The 8,763-nt window shown below is 35.3% G+C and overlaps 1 long non-coding RNA gene across 1 annotated transcript in view; it reads right to left on the reverse strand.

Moving 5' to 3' along the window:
• Nucleotides 1–7,659: 7,659 nt before the first annotated feature.
• LOC107059910 (uncharacterized) overlaps nt 7,660–8,763 on the reverse strand; it is a 3,702-nt gene continuing 2,598 nt past the window's right edge. Inside the window, exon 2 of the long non-coding RNA XR_001473017.1 lies at nt 7,660–7,727. This is a non-coding gene — a long non-coding RNA (uncharacterized lncRNA). The remainder of the gene's footprint in view (nt 7,728–8,763) is intronic.

The raw sequence follows: 8,763 nt of genomic DNA on the forward strand, positions 1-8,763 counted from the left end.
AAAGTTAAGAACAATAGCTAAACTATCTTTTATTAATCACGAATACAAATAAATAATAAAGGAGAAGAAAGAATAAACCACAATCCTCCGGCCTCCACGACGGCTCTTCGAAAGTTCCTAAGCTAGAAGAAAATTTTATTGTGTCTTGTATCTTGGTTCTTGGCCTCCCAAATAATTATTTCCATGCCCTATTTATAGATGTAGAAAACCCTAAATAAAATAATTGAGTCCAAACAAATTAGGAATCCAAAACCAAAAGGAATTGGATTCCTTTTATTTTTCCCGCTGCATGAATCATGGTGCTGCCGCCTCAACATATTTCTTCACTATTCACTTGCTGCCACGTGGCAGCAGCAAACATCAAAATTAAAATTCCTCAATTGCAAACGTAATTCCCACGTATATCCCGGCTTAAAACTAAGCCCACGACCGGTAAGGCCCCTGTCAACATATATATAAAAGAAACAGCTACTCCCTAGAGTTCATATAAAGAAATAGCCAACTAGCAGAGAAGTCCTAACTGGGCCGTCGAGGCCACCATGATATCTATACAAAAACTAGAAGCAAATATATATAAAGACAATACATCAAACAACTCACAAGCTTCAGCAAATCCACAAAACTAGGCCAGCATGGCCATAACCAAGCTGTACACCCCACACACTAGTCTGCAAGCCTCAAAGAGTAGTAAATATTGGCAGGACAGGGCCCAGCCTACATATGAAGATATATACAAGCCCCCATAAGCCCAGTAGGTAGAAACAACATACCACCTACTTAGGCCCACATAAGACCAGAAGGTGCCAAATCAATCTACATAACCTTATCGGTAGCCCCTTGTCTTTGTAAAAAGTCTCATAGCCTTTTTTGGCAACGATATAGCCCCGTAGGCAGCACATAGCCCTCTTAGGCAACATCATAGCTCTATGGGCTGCACATAGCCCTCTTTTGCATCAACATAGACCTGTAGGCAACACATTGCCCTCTTTGGCGTCAAAATAGCCCTGTAGGCAACACATAACACTCTTTGGCATCAATATAACCTCGTGGGCAACACATATCCCTCTTTGGAAATAATATAGTCCTATTAGACAACTTCATAGCCCCCATAGGCAGTTCATTGCTCAACAACTAACCACAATAGCCCCAAGGGCGACAACAAATAATTGAATAGGCTAAAGGCGAGAAATTTAGCTATAAACAATATATATGAATAATCTCCAAGTCGTTCCTAACTTAGGGTCGTTCTTAACAGATTATGAGTCCCTAAAATGAGGGTCTATAACCACTCAATCTGCCAACCACTCACAATTACATCTACAAGATAACCAACGTAAACTACCTCTAAGGAAACATGTCGACGAAGGGAATAACTTTAACATACCTTTCCAATGAACGCTCGAAAGGCTGTAGTTCCTTCACGAAAGTTGTTCCTTATGTCCTAAGCTTAGCAAACAATATGTATACACGGCTGGTACGCACCTATAAACAGTTCATATTTAATCTTAAATCGGCAGATTTTCCATATTGCCCCAACTTGTTGAAAGGTCCGTGGAAATTCATAAAAACAATCATAAAAGAGTCCCGAGATGATTACCTTAGTTAACCAAGTTCAAACCTTGAAGAAATACCAATAACTACAAATTTATATCTTCAAAAACCAGCTCCAAACGCAGCTAATAGAAGGGAAAAATCATTGCCACGTGTAGGGATTACGTTTCTAGGCACGGTGGCAATGTTTAATGGTAGAAATCATCAAAAACTAACCTTCATAATGCTAGAACTCCATAGGAACTCTCTCTTAAGCTTTATCTCTTGTTTGGAACTGAAATGGAATGTTTTCATGGCTTAAAACGTTAAATAAGTCGACATACCATATTTTTGACCCGACCCGGATTCTGCCCCGGCAGTCCCTAGTAAGACCCTCATAACTTTTTACTCTGATGTCGGTTTGATATGGGGTTTTGTGAGTTGCTAACTAGACTCGTAGGCCTTCGATTTAATAGGTAATAGGCCTTTTAACTCTTTATATATTGGGAGAAAACATACAATACATTTGACCCAAATTTTAGAGAAATCTTTAAAAAGGAACTTACGATAACTTTCGCCAACTTTTATTTTGCCACTTACTTAACTTCAAGACTTGAGATACAACCCTTGAACACTTAAAATATGACATACCACATCATTTTTCATTTATTACTCACCCTCGTTGTCTTTCCACAAATGTACGAATTAATTTAGATGTTTAGAAAAGTCGGGGTGTTACAGATCCAGTAACATAAACTTAGGAATTCTTTTTTCTCTCCGACAGTCACAAAATGTGCTAGAAAGCAACTTTGAAGCTTTAAGCTTGAAGTTAACTTGAACGTCATCCTCGTGTTCGGGAGCCCATACATAATATTTCTGTAATAAAAAATAACTAAATATTTATTGTTCAGATGACTATAGAATTTAAATGTATATGATGTGAATTTAATTTATATATATTCTTACCTTAAATTCGTTGAACATCTGCCCTTGGGTGTTAAGTGGAATCGAACTCCAATTCGGATACACACCATTATAGTGAGTTCCGATGCATTTTAAAATAATCTTTGCCATACCCACATCCGGACGTAAGCTGAAATACGAGTTCATTGACAAAGTAGAGTAAACAAAAATAATCAATCAATTAAAATATAAGTATATAAATGAAAGATGAAACATAATTAAATCATACTTGTGTCCTAATGGCTCGATGACGAGTCTCCGAAAATTGTCTCTATCGCCTGGCTGAGGACCATGTGCATCTGAGTGCTGGGTGGTGGGAGTATTAGGCTCTGAGCCATTGGATTCAAGATGAAGATTGGAAAGTCCAATTGATCCACTACTAGTATTCAAACTATTGCACTAACTAGCACTAGTTGATGGTATGGTAGACCCACGACCAAGATGTGAATAGCCCTGCAATGTTTGGTAACCCGAACTAAGTACCACAGTGGGTGTAGATATAGTATAACCAGATTGTGGAGACACATGAGTAGAGGCATTATGTGACTGGTGTGCCGAGTGAGTAGTTGAAACTGAGGCTCGTTTTGAAATATTAACTCGAGAGGGCTCATCATAAATCACGACCCCAGTGGGCCTTCTCATAGCATTGGCCTTAAATTTATTTTTTGGATTAGCGGATTGTTTTATTTACCCTTGTCTTTATCTACCATCTATATCAATTAATTATAAATATTAAAACAATGTAGTACAAAATAATGTCACAATGTCGAACAAATATATCAAACAAAGTTATCATTACCTAAGGCTTAATCCAAATAGTCTTTCACAATGTCGAACAAACATTAAAACTACTAAAATATAAATATACTCAATTATGAATAGCTAAAACTCCACCAACTAAACATACAAGTTGTTATTTATCTTTTACCTGGGGCATTTCACTTTAGCTTATGTTAACTTTTTTGGCTTTTGGAATTGCTTTCAGCTCAAAATGGGCAGACTGAGGTGGACAGGAGTTTCCCCAAAATCTATCATTCAAATTGCTTTGGTAATATTGTTGAAAACTGTTGCAAAGTTGTTCAATTTACAACTTATATTTCAGAGAAGTGGTAATATTGTCCCTAAACTCTTTTTCTCCATTTCCAGTCACAACACTTAGTTTCTGAAAATTCAATGATCAATAAAGGGAATGTGTGTTCACATGTTTCAGAATATCTACCTACATTACTTAAAAATCAATGTAAGAGGCTTACATTGAACTGTAACTTGTGAGATTGAACTCTTTTCTATGTATCAAACTCTGCAATTCTAAGGATTCTTTGACATGACTCATGAGCTACTTGTCATTAATTGAGCTAAGTGTCAACAATAGATGGACTAGTGTTGGTACTTATGCTTAAAAACACATTATTCCCTAAATTAAAGCTTAATATTCAACACTAAATGGACACAAATCGATCTTGCAAGACGCATTAAAACTACTAAATAGTCTTTCACAATGTCAAACAAAAGTTAAAACTACTAAGATATAAAGTATACTCAAATATGAATAGCTAAAAATCCACCAACTAAACATACAAATTGTTATTCATCCTCTTCGGAAGTTTCTTCATCATCTATCCATTCACATGCATCATCTTTGGAAGTTTCCTCCTCATCTATCCATTCATCCTCTTCGAAAGTTTCCTCCTCATCCTCCTCCATATTTGTTGGCATATCTAACTCTTCTCTTATTAACTTCTTCTAAAATGTGAACAGGATGCTCCAAATTCATTTCTAACTCAGCATCCACTACTTGATGAACACTTGCTATTTCATTTTTGATATGCAACATCCAATTCATTCTCAACTTCCACTCGCCCCATCAGTTTTGTTTTGATTACAACCCACCAAATCAGACTTATCCCTATGCAACGGATAAGGAGCAAAGTACACTTGCTTAGCATTCTGTGCAATATAAAAGGATCATAAGCCGCATACTTCCTAGTGTGCTTGACTTCAATGATATTATGCTGCTTAAGCTGCCTCGTACCTCTTATAGTTGGATCAAACCACTTGCATTGGAAAAGTACTATTCTTTTGATTGGCCAACTCGAATACTCCAACTCTACAATCTACTGTAGGACACCAAAATAATCAACATTCTCATTTTGATTTCTATCATCACATTTAACCCAAACACCACTATTATTAGGTTTCTTATTCTTTGAGTATTTCTCTGTGGCAACTTTAAAACCATTTACGTTATATTGGGACATTGTGTGAACTGTAATCGGTCCCAAGAAATATCCTTGAAAAATTGATCAAATGTGGCGGCATTTTTTGAATTGTAGACCTATATATGGTTAGTAAATTAAAAGCAATGTTAGTAGAAATAAGAGTACACTAATCTCTTAATAGGTGTATATATTACAACACTTACCCAATTAGTATACCACGTTATTAAATGATGGAAACACTTGATCATGACCATATTGGCTCACAAAATTACTGTAGAATCACATTGAAAATATAGTTAGTTTCCTTAATAAAATCGGAGTTGAATATATGTTGTTTACATATTTAATTTTCTTACTCTAAGAAGGGTTGGACTTCTGGACAATTCAACAAGACATGAAGCTCTGCAGAATTTTTCTCCTTTTCGGTAAGTTTGCGCAATGTATGCTTTTTTGAACCCTTACCCGGTTGGTTGAAGATTGGTAATGATTGTACTGTAGGATCATTCCCAGTATCATCATGTCGATTAGGTTTGTTTCTCAAACACGACACATAATCATCAAAGTAGTAAGAACAAAAGTGGGATCTTTCTTTAGCTAGATATACTTGAACCATACAGCCCTCCACCCTATGTTTATTCTTAATACCCCTTTTAGACTTGCCAATGCTCTTGTAAAATTTTATATTAGATATATAATTTCAAAAGATATATGAACGATTTATGAAATAAGAATAAATATGTTATAGTTACTTACCGCTCAAAAGGATGCATCCACTTATATTGAATTAGAACTCCCAGTAGGGCTTCATGAACAAGGTGAATGGGAAGATATTCCATCACATCAAAGAACCCAGGTGGAAGAATCTTCTCCAACTTATTACTAATAACAACGATATTTTTGGCCATCCGAACCAGATTCTCTACTCTCAATGTGCTGGAACACAAGTCTTTGAAGAACAAACTGATCTCTGCCATCGATTTCCATATGTTTTCAGGCAATCCACAAAAAGCAATCGGAAGTAATTGTTCCATGAAAACATGACAGTCGTGACTTTTTCATCCCATGTAATATTCCACGCTCAATGTCAACCCTCTTTCCCAAATTTGAGGCATATCCATCTGGCATTTTCAAGCTTTCCATCCACTCACAAAATTTTCTCTTCTGTTCCATTGTGAATGAATAACTAGCCTTGGGCTTAAGTAACTTGTTGTTGGCAGACTCCTATAAATGCAACTCTGGTCGTCTACAATGTTCTGGTAAGTCAAGTCTAGCCTTAACATTATCTTTTGTCTTGCCAGTCACATCCATTACAGTGTTGAACAGATTATCAAAATAATTCTTTCCAATATGCATGACATCAAGATTATGTCTAAGCATAGTATCCTTCCAATAAGGTAACTCCCAGAATATACTCTGTTTAGTCCAATTATGTGCAACACCATACCCATTAAATTTGTACGGTGGTTCCTTAGTTACCTTTGAAAAATTTTGAACCCTTTCCCAAATATCATCACCCGTTAATATTGGGGGTGGACCATCTCATTCAGTTTTATTCTTTTAAAATGCATATTTCTTTCTCCTAAACTCATGATCAGGTGGCAAGAACCGATGGTGACAATCAAACCATGAATTTTTTTGGCCATGTTTTAATGTGAATGATTTAGTATCTTCCATACAGTAGGGACATGCTAACTTTCTAGCAGTCATCCATCCAGATAGCATTTCATAGGCATGAAAATCATTAATCGTCCACATTAAAGTAGCACGCATGTTGAAATTTTGTTTACGAGAAATGTCCCATGTTTTTACCCCCTCAGACCACAACAATTTCAACTCATCAATCAAAGGTTGTAAGTACACATCAATCTTGCTTTTAGGATTACTCAGACCAGGAATGACACAATTCAGAAATATATACGGACTTGTCACACACATCTCAGGTGGAAGATTATACAGTGTAATAAACACAGGCCAACAAGAATATGGTGTAGCCCTAACTGAAAAAGGGGTGAAACCATCCGCACACAAACCCGGCCTAACATTCCTTGGTTCAGCGGCAAAATCTGGATAAGTTCTATCAAAATGTTTCCAAGCCTCTCCGTCAGATGGATGACACATGACACCAAGTGTCCTTCTATTTTCACGGTGCTATCTCATATGAGGAGCAGAGCTATTTGATGCATACGACCTCTTCAATCTTGGTATAAGAGGTAAATAATGCATCGCCTTAACATCAAGTTTCTTTCCGGTATAACCAGTCTTATAGCGAGGGTGACTACAAAACTTACAAGACTCTAGATCGACATCCTCCTTATAGTATAACATGCAACCTTTTTCACAACAAACAATTCTTATCTAGGAGAGTCCTAACTTAGACACCAATGCATTTGCTTTATAATAAGAATCAGGAATCTCTACATTGGGATCAACTAATTCCTTCATAAGATCTATCATAGAGTCCATTGCTCCTTGAGAAATATTATTGTCAGATTTGATACTTAACAATCCAACTACAACAGACAATTTAGAATGTTGACTCCCGTTGAACAAAGGACTATTACAATCACGCAATTGTTCATAAAAGATGTTTGCTTCTTCATTAGGAGCTTCTTCTACATTTTCTCCTTGTTCAAAATCAGAATGCATCCCGAAAGCATCATCGACCATATCTGAAATTCTAGAACCTTGGAAAAAACTATGCTCGGTAGATCTACTACTTTCACCGACAACAAAGTTATTAAACATAGTGTCACTTTCAACCTCACCATGACTAGTCCAAACTATATACCCTGGTTTGAATCCATTCATCATAAGATGCATAGCAACAGTCTCTGTTGTATGATATCTCACATTTACAAAATTAACACACGGGCACCTAATCAATCTTGAAGTTAAAAAAAGATCAAGTGTCTTTGCATGATTTATAAATCTAGTGACACCTTCTACGAATTCTGGAATCATACCCGCTCGACCAGGATTGTTTCTATTATACATCCAACTATGATCAGGATTCATCTAAAGAAACAATACTGATAATTTTAATTCCAACAACTAAATCCACCAACTAAACAACATTATTTATTTTGACTTATTTAAACAACTTAACAAGAATAACTAGTTTAGTTTTGACTTAATTCCAACAACTAAATCCACCAAGTAAACGACATTATTTATTTTAACTTATTTAAATAACTTTAACTACTTTAGTTTTGACTTAATTCCAATGACTAAATCCTGTTAACTAGTTTAGTGTTGACTTATTCCAACAACTAAATCCACTAACTAAATGACATTATTTATTTTAACTTATTTAAACAACTTAACAACTTTTTAACTTTAACTAGTTTAGTTTTGACTTAATTCCAACAACTAAATTCACTAACTAACCCACATTATTTATTTTAACTTATTCAAACAACTTAACAACTTTTTCACTTTAACTAGTTTAGTTTTGACTTAATTCCAACAACTAAATTCACTAACTAACCCATATTATTTATTTTAACTTATTTAAACAACTTAACAACTTTTTTAACTTTAACTAGTGTAGTTTTGACGTATTTCCAACAACAAAATTCACTAACTAACCCACATTATTTATTTTAACTTGTTTAAACAACTTTTAAACTTTAACTAGTTCAGTTTTGACTTAATTCTAACAACTAAATTCACGAACTAACCCACATTATTTATTTTAACTTATTTAAACAACTTAACAACTTTTTAACTTTAACAAGTTTAGTTTTGACTTGATTCCAACAATAAATCCACCAACTAAATCAATTTTATCATCTATAGGATCAAATAGTGTTGGTACTTATGCTTAACAATAGAGCTGTCAATATGGGCTAGGCCTGTTGGGCCGGCCTGGCCTAACCCAGGATTTAATAGGACTGGGCTAAAAATTTTGGAGCCCATTTAAAAAAAAATCTTTTTAGCCCGACTTGAATAAGTCTGCTGATTTGTGGGGCTTGAGAAATATAGGTAGGGTGGGCCCGTGGGCTAATACAAATTAATTAAAAAATATAATATAATATTAAAATTTAAAATT

This window comes from Solanum tuberosum, unplaced genomic scaffold (assembly GCF_000226075.1).
Source record: "Solanum tuberosum cultivar DM 1-3 516 R44 unplaced genomic scaffold, SolTub_3.0 scf00045, whole genome shotgun sequence".
In the NCBI taxonomy this organism is placed as follows: domain Eukaryota; kingdom Viridiplantae; phylum Streptophyta; class Magnoliopsida; order Solanales; family Solanaceae; genus Solanum; species Solanum tuberosum.